Source organism: Notolepis coatsorum (assembly GCF_963971535.1).
Source record: "Notolepis coatsorum genome assembly, chromosome: 10".
NCBI classification, from domain to species: Eukaryota; Metazoa; Chordata; class Actinopteri; order Aulopiformes; family Paralepididae; genus Notolepis; species Notolepis coatsorum.
Window position 1 is genome coordinate 104,427,098 of NC_140174.1, and position 15,652 is coordinate 104,442,749.

Sequence of the window (15,652 nt, forward strand, 5' to 3'; positions counted from 1 at the left end):
CTCTGTATTACTGCTGAATGATGTCTTTGAGCATGCAGTACCTCCACAGCTAAAGAGATTGGTTTTATCCGGTATCACAGTGGCTAAAAAGCTGATAGCATCACGATGGTTTCAACCGGAAAAAATTTGCCGTAAGGTCTGGATTCTTACATATCTCGATGTGATTTATCAAGAAATATCAACAGCTAGAATTTTGGGTCTCAATGAATCCAAAATGGCAATGTGGTTAGAAGTGGTGGAGAGAATAAAAGCCAGCATATAATGGTAGTGTCTGGTTAGTAACAAATTATAATGGTTGGATTATCCAATGGGGGGTCCGGGAGAGGGGGGTACGAGCTGGAGCATATGTGTATTTGTATATCCTATTGTGTGTTGTCATGTTTGTTTATGTGTTTGTTTAAAAAATAATAAAAAAATAAAATACAAAAAAAAAACTGGTCCCTACAAATGTCCTAACCCAGTTGTACAATAAAGACCAAGCATGGCTTTGTCAGTATTCCAATGTACAGCCCCACCCAACCCCACCCCACCTACCCAACCTCCTCCAATGTACAGTTTCTATGTCAAATGTATGTCAGTATTCCAATGTACAGTGTGTCCCCCCCCCACCTCCAATGTACAGCCCCACCCCACCTACCCAACCTCCCCCAATGCACAGTTTCTATGTCAAATGTATATACACTCTTTTTCTGGATTTTTTTAGTATCACAAACAGTACTGTATTTGAAAATCTGGTATGTCATAAATGTATAGATGTAGCAGTACTGTCTATCTGTATGTCGTGTGTGTCATATGATGAATTGAAAATGGGGGACCCTGATGGAAACAAGACGAAAGTCTTTCTCAGGTCTGCATCCTCTTAACAATTGTATGTATTGAGCTGTACTGTACTGTACCCATTCTGCAATCTGTTAATAAACTTTTCAATCAATCAATCAATCCCCTTCACAGTACAGTCATAATGAGAGGAAAATACAGTCTTTATCAACTATGATACTCACAGTGATAAAGGAGCTATGGTCCCCAGTCTGCTGCTCCTTGGTACTGAGGGACTTGATCTGGGTCTGGAGGTAGGAGGTCCATGGCTCACTGGAGACCACCAGCTGGGAAGGACACACAGGTTCACAAAAAGGACAGCGTGCTAGTGATGCACCGATGTGAAAATTGTGGTCGATACCAATAACCTATATTAATATTTCTGTTCTGGCCGATACCGATATTTACCGATGTCGATATCTCTGTATAGAAAACACTTTTTTATGATAATCAAATAAAGAGCTATTTTCCAAAACGCATTTTCTTTTCTTTTGTAACTTATTTTCAGAAATGACTGATATTTTGAAACTATTTAAAGGATAACGCCAACATTTTGGGAAATTAGCTTATTTAACATCTTCCCTGGAGTTAGACAAGAAGATACATACCCTTTTTGTCTCTGTGCGTGCATTTAGCTTTGGGAACAGACGCTCCGTTAGCATAGCTTAGCTTCATCACTGGAAGTGAGGCGGGGCCGGAGCCCGACGTTCCCTTACTGTGTATAGTTTGATTGATTGATTGAAAAGTTTATTAACAGATTGCAGAACACACTCCAAATACAACTCCAAAACGTTCATGTAAACATGTTGTGACCTGTGTATTCACCACGTGGAGAAATAAAAAATAATTGAATTAGACAATTACGTTTTATAAGCAAATATACTTGCCCAACCACTACTGTATGAGCGCAGCCAGTGATTTCAACGTGACGGCGTGTTTGTTTACATTCTCATTCATTCAAAAGATCCGAACCGATTGAAGTTTATTGATACCATGACTTGAAATCCTCTTACCTTGACGATTAAAAGCCTCCCCAATTTAGAAAACAGTAATCCAATGGCTGGTATTGATAATATACTACTAACGCTCGGAGCTAACCAGCAACCGGACACTCAAGCAGATAACGAGAGCAATGACTTCCTTTCTGGGGGGTTTCAAAATAAAAGAGCGACGTCTATAGCAGCGGAAAACGTTTATTTTGTACATTATCTAACGTTAACACGAACCTAAACTAACGTTACAACTAACTAACCCCCCAGAAAGGAAGTCATTGCTCTCGTTATCTGCTTGAGTGTCCGGTTGCTGGTTAGCTCCGAGCGTTAGTAGTATATTATCAATACCAGCCATTGGATTACTGTTTTCTAAATTGGGGAGGCTTTTAATCGTCAAGGTAAGAGGATTTCAAGTCATGGTATCAATAAACTTCAATCGGTTCGGATCTTTTGAATGAATGAGAATGTAAACAAACACGCCGTCACGTTGAAATCACTGGCTGCGCTCATACAGTAGTGGTTGGGCAAGTATATTTGCTTATAAAACGTAATTGTCTAATTCAATTATCTTTTATTTCTCCACGTGGTGAATACACAGGTCACAACATGTTTACATGAACGTTTTGGAGTTGTATTTGGAGTGTATTCTGCAATCTGTTAATAAACTTTTCAATCAATCAATCAAACTATACACAGTAAGGGAACGTCGGGCTCCGGCCCCGCCTCACTTCCAGTGATGAAGCTAAGCTATGCTAACGGAGCGTCTGTTCCCAAAGCTAAATGCACGCACAGAGACAAAAAAGGTATGTATCTTCTTGTCTAACTCCAGGGAAGATGTTAAATACCGTAATTCCTCTAATAGTAACCGGGTCTCAAATACAAGCCGGGTCTCTATTAATGGCCGGGTGCGCTCTTGAGCTAAGCAATTATAAGCCGGCCTCCTAATACAAGCCGGGTTACTAATATACTGAGCTGCATACTGAGCTAGTTACTTAATTTCACTTTGAAAACGTTGAAATGACCAGTGACCACCTGTAATTGCACTGTTTACTATTTCATACAGTACTTGGTTTCAATAAATGAACCCAGTACATTTTACTGGGTTCAAACTGACACAAAATGTTGATTTATTCATTATGATCCGTTTGAAAATTTGAAATATAGGCCTCCCTCTTATACAGGCCTCCTCCTAATACAAGCCTGGTACCCGCTACAGTTGAAACAAATACAAGCCGGGGTTACTATTAGAGGAATTACGGTAAGCTAATTTCCCAAAATGTTGGCGTTATCCTTTAAGGCCAAAACAAAAAAAGATCAAACATCCCTAATTTAAATCTTTCAAAAAATGTCTTATGTACCCCAGTTGCTATTGCATGTACATATGTGTTTTATTACACGTATATGTACATACATAGTGTACCAATCGATCAGCCATAGCAACACTACTATCACCGACATCCAAGGAGGGGGATCCCGCCTTGAACGGCCCTTCTAAGCTTTCTCTCCTCCACATTGCCTGTGGTGTTTTTTTTCTATTGCTAGGTTTTTTGTGAGTTTTTCCTTACCTTCACTGGGGTATGTCTGGGAGTGTTGCATTTATTTATTATACATTTATTGTGGATTTCATGGTGGGTTTTTTGTTCTTGATTTATTGTGATGTTTCTTCTTGACTTGTTTAAAGAAGACTTGTCCGGCCCATGGGGACATTCACTTGTGATTGCGGGCTTTACAAATAAATTTGATTTGATTTGATTTAACCACAAAACTAATATGACGTTAATGGGGCCACTGTGACAAGCCTACTCGTAAAAACAAACTGCTTGGCTTTGGGTGCACTGTGTGCCTGTACAGACCCAGACGTGTCCCCATTACTTCACATTAGTCTTTGTGGCTGACTAGCCGGAGCGGCGGGTGTACAGTATGAAGGACAGCACGCTTGTGCAGAGAGAGGACTCTACTGATGCACTAAGCAGGTCCAACATTCTGAACCTACCGTTTCACGTTGACATTGTTTTCAGTAGTGGCAGATTTACAAATGGATCAGCAAATCGGGTACATTTCCCCACTGCTTGTAATAATATGTACATGATCGTATTACACATGCTCACAGTACAGTTGCGTAACAAGACGTATAATGGTCATCCCTGTGGCGAAATGTAAGCACCGCACCAACCTGCTTGGCACCGCAATCCTTGCAGGGCTGTTTGTCGAGTGCCGGCATCGGGACCACGGCTGAGGGGGTCTTGGCGTACTTGGGGTAGGCCTTGGCCGTACAGTTACATGTCTGTTTGGAGGTGGTTGTGGCCATGACCTTCACCCGCTCGCAGCCTCTCTCTGAACAGTAGCTCTGGCCGTCTCGACCGTGTCTGGCCCGAAGATAGAGCCACAACAACCTGCAGGGTCAGGAGGAACCCGGGGGTCAGGAGATGCAGCCACAGAGATGCAAAAGGGATTAAATATGAAAGGTTCTCTCTCTCTCTCTCTCTCTCTCTCTCTCTCTCTCTCTCTCTCTCTCTCTCTCTCTCTCTCTCTCTCTCTCTCTCTCTCTCTCATCTCACCCACCCGACAGAGCGGTCAAAGAAGTACTTCCTCTCCAGCGGTCTCTTCTGCAGCTCCGCCTTGGTTGCCACGGTGCCGTAGTCTGTGAGGTCATCGAAAGTGTTGCTCTGGCGATCGTTGATGTCTGCCATGATCTGGAAGGTGGTGTCTGATGGGTAACATAGTCCTACCAGCACCCAGTCACCCCTGGGGAGAGACGGAGCTCACGTGAATAATTAATAAGGGGAGTGTAAAAAAACACACGGAACACACACGCAACAGATTGCCAAATTTTATCTTCTGCGAATTCTGCAGTTTCTCAATTTCATGCACGAGCACACACATAAACAGGCTCATCTTTTCAAGTTGAGATTAAATTTGATAAACCATCGCCGCGTGTGCTGACTGATCAGACACAATATAGTGAAACAGAATGTTAACTGCTGCAGTACGGCCACTTCTTACTTGGCTCACTGTTCAAATGACGGAGGCGAGACACTACCTCTAACAGGCGTTAGAGCACCAGACACTACCTCTAACAGGTGTTAGAGCACCAGACACTACCTCTAACAGGTGTAAGAGCACCAGACACTACCTCTCACAGGTGAGAGCACCAGACACTACCTCTAACAGGTGAGAGCACCAGACAGGCAGACATTACCTCTAACAGGTGTTAGAGCACCAGACACTACCTCTAACAAGTGTTAGAGCACCAGACACTATCTCTAACAGGTGTAAGAGCACCAGACACTACCTCTAACAGGTGAGAGCACCAGACACTACCTCTAACAGGTGAGAGCACCAGACACTACCTCTAACAGGTGTTAGAGCACCAGACACTACCTCTAACAGGTGAGAGAGCACCAGACACTACCTCTAACAGGTGAGAGCACCAGACACTACCTCTAGCAGGTGAGAGCACCAGACACTACCTCTAACAGGTGAGAGCACCAGACACTACCTCTCACAGGTGTTAGAGCACCAGACACTACCTCTAACAGGTGTTAGAGCACCAGACACTACCTCTAACAGGTGTTAGAGCACCAGACACTACCTCTAACAGGTGAGAGCACCAGACACTACCTCTAACAGGTGAGAGCACCAGACACTACCTCTAACAGGTGTTAGAGCACCAGACACTACCTCTAACAGGTGAGAGCACCAGACACTACCTCTAACTGTTAGAGCACCAGACACTACCTCTAACAGGTGAGAGCACCAGACACTACCTCTAACAGATGTTAGAGCACCAGACACTACCTCTAACAGGTGAGAGCACCAGACACTACCTCTAACAGGTGAGAGCACCAGACACTACCTCTAACAGGTGTTAGAGCACCAGACACTACCTCTAACAGGTGAGAGCACCAGACACTACCTCTAACAGGTGAGAGCACCAGACACTACCTCTAACAGGTGAGAGCACCAGACACTACCTCTAACAGGTGAGAGCACCAGACACTACCTCTAACAGGTGAGAGCACCAGACACTACCTCTAACAGGTGTAAGAGCACCAGACACTACCTCTAACAGGTGTTAGAGCACCAGACACTACCTCGAACAGGTGAGAGCACCAGACACTACCTCTAACAGGTGAGAGCACCAGACACTACCTCTAACAGGTGAGAGCACCAGACACTACCTCTAATAGGTGAGAGCACCAGACACTACCTCTAACAGGTGAGAGCACCAGACACTACCTCTAACAGGTAAGAGCACCAGACACTACCTCTAACAGGTGTTAGAGCACCAGACACTACCTCTAACAGGTGAGAGCACCAGACACTACCTCTAACAGGTGAGAGCACCAGACACTACCTCTAACAGGTGAGAGCACCAGACACTACCTCTAACAGGTGTAAGAGCAACAGACACTACCTCTAACAGGTGTAAGAGCACCAGACACTACCTCTAACAGGTGTTAGAGCACCAGACACTACCTCTAACAGGTGTTAGAGCACCAGACACTACCTCTAACAGGTGAGAGCAGCAGACACTACCTCTAACAGGTGAGAGCACCAGACACTATCTCTAACAGGTGTTAGAGCACCAGACACTATCTCTAACAGGTGTATGAGCACCAGACACTACCTCTAACAGGTGTTAGAGCACCAGACACTACCTCTAACAGGTGTAAGAGCACCAGACACTACCTCTAACAGGTGTTGGAGCACCAGACACTACCTCTAACAGGTGTAAGAGCACCAGACACTACCTCTAACAGGTGAGAGCACCAGACACTACCTCTAACAGGTGAGAGCACCAGACACTACCTCTAACAGGTGAGAGCACCAGACACTACCTCTAACAGGTGAGAGCACCAGACACTACCTCTAACAGGTGTTAGAGCACAAGACACTACCTCTAACAGGTGTAAGAGCACCAGACACTACCTCTAACAGGTGTAAGAGCACCAGACACTACGTTAGATAATATACAAAATAAACGTATTTACTGTGCTTTTAGACGTCGCTCTTTTATTTTGAAATCCCCCGGCCGGAAGTAAAAATAATGCTTCTTTTTCTGCTTGTTATCAATGGGTTGGTTGAGAAGGGACATTTCATCTATCTAGTGTTAGATGTTCCGATAATCCCAGTGAGTGATGGATAGACGATAGTGTCCTGCGTTGTGTACTTTTTTAATGATCCCTCTGGTGTGCTCACGGAAACATCTGATAATCCCAGGCAGAATGAACACCTCACACGATTCAGTCGACAATCATCAAGGAGAACTTTATTCAACCAGACAGGGTAGTTTTACAGGAATAAAGTGGTCTTCCTTGACATACGCAGCTTGTGATAAGGTCCAGTGATTTAAAGTTCATTTGATAAAGTCCGTTAATAAAAGTCCAATTGATCAGCTCCTCATAATCCTCTCTCTCTCTCTCTGTTATTTCTCAACTGAAGATGAATCACCCCCCCCCCCCCACCTCCTCCTGCTCCATCCTTATCTTAGGAATGCTGTTGTGACTGCTAGGCACCGGGTCGCCTAGCGACCTGCTCCAGTCTTGCCCTACTTACACTATCTGAAGAGAGGGGTCACACCTCTTCTCTGCCATGCAGAGAGTAACTGTTTTGCTCATCAACATTAATTCATATTATAATCACAGACGAATCACCACAATTCTTCAGTCCCTCCTTTTGATTCGACAGAACATATGTTCACTTGATTATACAGGATTAATTATTCCCCTAAATTATACCAGGGTTAATCAATAGATTCCCCCCCCCCCCCCCTAGGCACCTTTCACTATCCTTACAGAGGTATCATTTCCATGGGCACCGAGGCCCCCTGTAAACGCCGTAACCGAGGCCCTGTTCCCCCCAACAAGACGCGCTGGATCAGGCAACGGACCAGACTGACAAACACCAGCACCACTGTCAGCACCAATACCATGGGCGCGGCCAACTGCATTAACATGGCTGACCATGAGCTCCCCGACAGCCACGCGAAAAAAGAGGACCCCCCAGAGCCAGAGGCCGGGGAAAATTGGGTCGCCATCTTCCGTATCAACTCTATCTGCTCCCTGAGGGGTTTGGAATTGTCTGGTATATAGAAACAACAGGTCGTGTTCAGGACCCGGCACAAACCTCCTGCCTTAGCATAGATCATGTCCAAACCCATCCGATTCTGCAAGGCCACCTGACGCATTTGCACCATTTCCTCATTGACCAGACCCAGAGCTGCCTGTGTTCGATTGGCTAAAGCCCCATAGGCTCCCGCCAACTTCCCCACATCCCATGTCAACAGCTCCACCCCCACCCCTGGTAACGAGAACATTAAGAGATCTTCCCCCACCCCGTGCTGTGTTACCAACCCCTCTATCGATCCTGACACCTCCTCCCTCCTATACCGATGACTGGAGTGCTGACTCGACTCGCTGGGGAGACCAACACCATGGATTCGCTCAACTGACTCCCAGGTCCGGTGCACGACCACTCCTGGGAGAACAAATGCCAGATAACAGGTGCCACTCCAGTCCTCCGGGAGGGACGTATATGCCGTCATTCCACAAACCCAGAACGCATTCTCCAAGGCGTGCAGGCCTCGGATACCTTTCGGTATACAGCGCGTGGTCTTCACACTACACGAACTCGTACCCACCTCCCTAGTCCCCCCCTGCCTGGACAGACAATAAAACCCCCGTGTGTTCTGCGCTAACGACACCGGCACCTGCTCTCCCGCCCATACCACCCCTGGATCATACTTGGCGTCTACCCCCAACCCCAGGCCCTCGGCTGGCCGAAGCATGGTGGAGACCACTGCCCGTTCCAACCCGGCCTCCGCTTTCTGAGAGAGTCGTACAACCTGATCTTGCATGGTAGAGGAGTTGAACGGGACAGCCATCTGTGGCACCCCTGTATGCTGAGATAAGGGTATCTGCATACAGACATAACATTCCTTGACGTTCACTGTGTCAGCCACTTGATGTGCCCACTGGAGGGCGCTGTTGTGCAACACTGGTTCCCCCAGTGCCACCAACACCACCAATAGACTCCCAAGGAAAACCCTCATGTTAACTCCCTGTAGTTGACGTGTAGAACGACCTCACCTCTCTAAATGGAAAACCCTGTCTCGTCCCCCCCCCCCCCCGTTTTGTGGAAAGACCGGATAGCTCTATGTACCTCCTCACTCTAGAGCCTAACTGCACTCTCACGGTCTGGACCTTGATTGTCACTAAAGGGTTTATCAATCAACACACACGACACTCCACATGGTCGTTGACTCTGGTTATCTTCCCGTTCGATCTTCGGATGATCCCTGGATTGTCTCTGGATCGTGCCCTCCTGTGCCCCCCCCCCCCCGGTCGCCGCCGTCTTCCACTTGGCCCAACCCGTCCACAGTCCGTAGGTCTCCGGACTCGTCTCCTCCAATGGTCTCGGCCCCGCACGTCCACGGTCCGTAGGTCTGCCTGGACTCGTCTTCTTCAATGGTCCTGTGGACACAGAATGGAGGAACAGGGAGTCTCTTTCCGATGGGGAAAATCTGGAATTCTCACTCCCCCCCCCCCCCCGTCTCCGAGACCGTCTGATTGTCACATTGATCTTATATGGGTTTTAACTAATCATTTTTTTTTTTTTTTTTTTTTTTTTTAATCACCCAAACACTAATAATATAGGTTTCAAATAATCACCCAAACACTAATAATATAGGTTTCTTAACTAATCATCAAAACATTTTTTTTTTTTTTTTTTTTAATAATAAAATTAATAAGAAAAAAATCAGAAAATCACACCAAACAATAATCACACCAAACACACCATCATTCTACACTCCCCACTCTTTCCCCCTCCCCTCCTTTTTCTCAACTCGCATTTACCCTCCTTAAACCAAAACTGTGCAGCCTGCCTCGTTTGCTTTTCATTCTCTGTAGATAACACCCTCGATTTTCACCATGGCTCTCTGCTCATATTATTACAGCTGGCATTCTCTCTCTGTGTCAAACTAGAAATGTTTACGTTTACGGATTCACTATCTGTTCGTTTTTATTTGGCTTAAAATCAAAACAACCGTGTGCACAGTGAACTCACATTTTTGATCGGAGCGCTGTTTCCCCTACAGCGCTGGTTCGCCTCCTGACCGCTCGACTCGCCGCTCTCTCCCAGGGCTGACCGGCCTTGCTTCGATCATGATTCTCCCACACATTGATGACTGTTGTCCACTGTCGCCCCATTATTGACAAAGTCTTTATCCGTTGTTCTTATCTCTTGCAAATCCGGCTGTCATCAACAACCAACTGTTCCCGTTGTTTTAATCTCTTGCAAATCCGGGTCCCAACGGCATCATCTGTAAGATTCTGATCAAACTGGCCAGTATCACGTCTTCGTCTGTTTGGCTCTCCATCCAATTCCTCTGCGTTGTGTACTTTTAATGGTCCTGACGTCTCCGATACTGGTAGATAAGATCCTTATCTTCCCCCATTAGTGCAATCCATAAACCATAATACTCCTCCACTTCCGTAAGAATTCGACACTTCGACAACGTGAGATACCTTGTGAGGAAAAGCGTTGTTTTATTTCTCTAAACAGAAACCTCATAATCAGATGTTATCAGATGTTATCAAATTGTATCGTCCTTGAAGAGTCTATTCTAATGATCTTTCGGTGTGTTCAGATTGTCCTTTTGTGATTCAGTCCAATAGTGTTCAGGCCTGTTCGTTAGCCTAAGACCATCCTCGTGGTAGCCGAAGCTACTGATGTCGTGGCATTCTTCCTCCCCCCCCCCCCCCCCTCTCTCGTGATGAGAGGAGAGAAGGTCCTCTGTGTGATCTCAGTCCTACTCGCTCTCGGTCAGATTCTAGTCTGCCTTACACCCGGAAACACCGTCCGACTTATAGATGTTCGTCGTCGCAACGACGGCCCCGCCTTCTGGTTGTCATGCGACGTGTTGTCATGACAACTGAATAACCTTTAACACTAATAAACTCACGTTTCATTAAGATGAACCTCTCTCCCTCCTGTCCTGGGAGACAGTACACTCTAATCTCAAATGTTCCTCTAAGGAATTCATAACAAAACCCTCGCTGACGCGGCCTGTGCCTGTGAAACCACTGGTTCCACCACCGTTCTATCACCGTCTCCTGCTTCCATGCACATTTCGTTGTTTTACCATTTTAGCTGTCATCTCTCCCCAATCTATACATCACATACATTGAAAAACCACCATTTTCTCTCAATCCCCCCTTGATTCTTATCACCCCTTCAGAATCATAAATCATTATTTGGTTTTTTAATTAATTATGCCAAAAATAGCCTGTGGTTGAAGCAAACCAACCTCGTCTCTCGTGCACAAGAAACGAAGACGGCCCACGGTCAACCCAGTGATCCTGCTGCCTGATGTCTGTTTGCGCTCCCCTTCGTGCACAAAGGGAACCGAAACCGACCACCAAAACCAACAACATCCAACGACTCATAACCATTGGAGCCCCCCTGTCTGCTCCCAATAATTATATCCTGTTCTACTGTTCTCAGTTATATCTACCTTCTATATATATATATATATCCTTCTATACATATATCTTATATATGAATCCTCAAATTGTATCTCATACTCCTAATCAATGAACACAGGACTTCTCGCTGTTGTCTCGTCTCTCGATCTCCTGATTGACTCTGAAAGGAAGTCCCTGCTTGTCCATGATTCACCGCCCGTGCTCTGTTGTTTCAAAACGCTCTCTAAACAGCGTCTCCGCCGGGAAGGCCCCTCCGATGTCCGCCTCGTTCTCCCCTGGGCAACACCGCCTGCGACCGCTGGACTCCGCCTCGTCGGCCGTCTCCGCCCCGTTGGCCGCCTCCGCCCCGTCGGTCATCTCCGCCCTGTCGGTCATCTTGGTTGAGGCTCATCTTCACCGCCGTCGGCCCTCCCTCTCGTCGTGGATCATCTGTGTACCAGGCTGCGGTGCCTGGCCCCTGCGGCTTCCTCCTCCTCCAGTCTGTCTCCTGGCCATCTCCATCGCTGTCGGTGTCATTCCCCCCTTGAAAGCAGAAACACAACACCGGCAGTCTTTCTGTACACTCGACCCTGTGTTTTCTATTAGTCTACCGTGGCTTTGGGCCTGCAGCTCGTTCTCTATATATTTTTTCCCTCTGCAAGCCCCTGCCATGGCCACGCCCCCTTTCAGACTGTTGGACGGTGTGAGTGTCCTACAGCCCATGGCGCTATTTGTTCTCTATTAGTCCCCCACCTTCTCAACACCCATATCTAATCCTACAGGGCTGTTCCCTGTTTTGTTGTCTTCCGGCGTGACACCAGCAGCTAAACGATACCCACTCGGCGCTCTACGTTTGTCCCACGGTTGACCCCCAGCGCGCGCCAGTTCTTTCTGGTGACCGTGTCTTCTCCTAACCACGCCCTCTATTGAGGTGTTGAAAAAAAAGGGGGGACCCAACCCCCTGACTCCACCCCTCCCATCTCCTAAAACTACATGTCGATGGTCGGTGTGTCGACTAGCTTACAATGACTCGCATGGATCCAATTGGGCCTCCCCTCCACCTTCACCGCACTATCGGTGATCAACAGAATCTGATACGGCCCCTCCCATTTAGCCTCCAACGGCCGACGCTCCACCCTTTGCACCATGACGAACTGACCCGGGACCAGTGCGTGTCCCCCCACCGGAACCGGTTCCCATGCAGCCCGGACCTGACGATAAGCTATCCCCACCGCTTCGCTCAGTTTCTCACAATACAGGATGAGTGCGTCACTCGCAAGATGAATGTCTGCTTTTCGCAAATCAATCGCCCCTGGAAGAGACATCGGCCTCCCACAGATGACCTCGAACGGGCTCAGGCCCGTCTCCTTGTTGTGGGTTGCCCGTATTGACCCCAGGACCAGATTCAACGCATCTGGCCAGGGGACCCCCTCTTGGTGATACTTGGTCAACCTCTCTTTAATCACACGGTTCATTCGTTCGACCTGTCCACTACTCTGCGGGCGATAGGCTGTGTGAAACTTCCACGTGATGCCCAGCATCCTGCACACCTCCGCACACACCTCCGCGGTGAAGGTCGTTCCCCGATCCGAATCGATTTGGACTGGGAGACCCCAACGCGGAATGATATGCTGAGTCAACACCTTCGCCACATGTTTTGCTGTTCCCCGCGCCGTCGGGAATGCCTCCACGTACCGGGAAAACCGATCAACAATCACCAGGACCTCTCTCAGGCCCCGACAGAGAGGCAACGTGATGTAGTCCATCTGCAGCCATCTGAAAGGCCCAGGAGGGGCCGGCGTTGTCAAACATGGCACCCTCACCCGTGCCCCCGGGTTGACCTTCATGCACGGTGAACAGTGACTGACCACATGCGCTGCTTCCCTGCGGAATTTAGGACTCCACCACACCCGATTGAAACGCTGAAGCACCTGTTCCGCCCCGACATGTCCAAACAAATGGATCTGGGTAGCTAAATAGGGGAGCAACCGCTCTGGCGCCACCATCCGGAGACCGTGACGCCACACCCCATCCGGGTGTAGTTTAGCCCCCTCCTCCATCCACGTCCACACCTCTTCCCGACTGCTCTCGGCCTGCATGGCCATCACATCTTTGATTGTGTCCACGCAGTAGTCTCCTGCCTTCAACACCGCTACCACCAGCCCGGGCGGCAACGCCCCTCGTGCCGCCTTCTTGGCTGCCTCATCAGCCAACATGTTCCCCCGGCCCTCAGGAGTCTCCTCTGGCGAATGCCCCGGTATCTTGAGCACAACGACCTCTCTAGGAAGCCGGACTGCCTCAATCAACTGTTTCACCACCTCCCCATTCCTGATGGGGGTCCCCACTGCGGAGAGAAAACCTCGTTGTTTCCACAACTCCGCAAAATCATTGACCACCCCATGTGCATACCGAGAGTCAACATGGATGTTTGCCGTTCGACCCCTTGCATACTTGCAGGCCTCCACCAGAGCATGGAGCTCCGCCTGTTGGGCCGAGGTACCGGCGGGCAACCCACCCGAAGCCACAACCTCAAACTCACTGGTGACCGCCCACCCTGCTTTACGAACACCCTCCTCCACCATTGAGGACCCATCGGTGAACAAGATTAACTCTGGATTTTCCAGAGGAGTACTCCGTCTCTGTTCCGCCTGCTCCATGGCCTCAACCACCCCGTGGCAATCATGTTCCCCCTCTCCCTCCTGTTCGGCGGGGACCAACATGGTCGCAGGATTTGTTATCGTCGCTCTCTCGATCACCACCCCCGGGGCCTCTAGCACCGCTAGCCATTTTCCCCACCGGGCAGCTGTGACTTGGGAGGCCCGGTTCATGGTCAACAACGTGTGCACCGCGTGTGGACACTTCACCACTATGGTCTGATCCAGCACCAACATCAACACTGTCTGCACTGCCAGGAATACCGCCTGTACCGCTCGGAAACAGGGGCCGAAACCCTGTGCCACGGGGTCTAGACAAGCGGAGTAATAACCCACCGGTCTTTGGCGGCCACCATGCTCCTGGGTCAACACAGCCGTCATGTACCCATCCTTCTCTGCCACGTACAAAACATAGGGTCTACCCGCGTCTGGGAGCCCCAAGGCCGGAGCCCTAACCAAAGCCCCTTTTAGGGCCTCAAACGCGGCTCTCTGTTCCTCGTTGAGTTCAACCCTCTCCCTGGGCCCCGGGCTTCCTTTCAACATCTCCGTGAGGGGCTTTGCGATCGTCGTATAACTATCCACCCATGCCCTGTTGTAGTTACACATTCCCAAGAAGGACCGCAAATCCCGAACCGTTTTGGGGACCGGCGTCTCCCGGATGGCCTTGGTGCGGTCTTGGGTGATCTCCCTCGTTCCCTGAGAGATCCTCTGACCCAGGTAGATCACCTGTTCCTGCATGATCTGGGCCTTAGAGAAACTCGCCTTATGACCTCGTGCCCGCAAATGGTCCAAGAGTACTCGGAGGTCCCTCTCATGCTCTGCCTCACTGGTACTAGCCAGCAAAATGTCGTCCACATAATGGACATAGGCGGACGTGATGGTCGGCGTCTCCAATAGGTGGCGCCGCAATGCCTGATGGTACACCGTAGGAGAGTTGTGGAGACCCATTGGTGTCCGGAGGAACTGGTACTGCTCTCCCTCGATGGTGAAAGCGAACCACGGTTGAACCACTTGTATCTATTGCTATGTCCGCCTACTACAATCTCATGAGCTGTCTAACGCCTGTCCCGTCTCCCTGTCTTCCTATGACTTGCTGTCCTGGAGTGTTGACCGGAGTGTTGGACGTCCCGTGACGAAGGCCGGGAGATTGCGACCCCCTCTGCGTGCCCCCCTGTCTTCGGAGGTCTCGTAGTGGTGACCGGAGTGCCGGATGTCCCGCGATGATGTCGGGAGTTCGCGACCCTCTCTGCGCCATCCCCCTTCCCCCTGTCTCCGGCTGTCCCTGAGCAACGACCGGAGTATTGAATGTCCCGTGACTAAGACGGGGAGGACGTGACCCTCTTGCGCCGCCCCTGTGCCTCAAATAGATCCGCTATCAACTCTATCTTTAATTTTTCAAAATGTTCAGTTGCTATTGCATGCACTCATCTGTGTCTCACCACACACATGAGTGCATGCTTACCAACTGTCCGTCTGCAACACTACTATCACCGACATCTAAGAAGGGAGATCCCCCCTTGAACGGCCCTTCTAAGGTTTCTCTCCTCCACATTGCCTGTGGAGCTTTTTTTCCCTATTGTTAGGTTTTAGTGAGTTTTTCCTTACCTTCGCGTGGGGTATGTCTGGGAGTGCTTGCATTCTTTCATTTATTTGCATTCATCTAAAAAATGTTTGGACCCTATGGTGTTCTTGTTCTGTTCTTGACTTATTGTTATGTTGT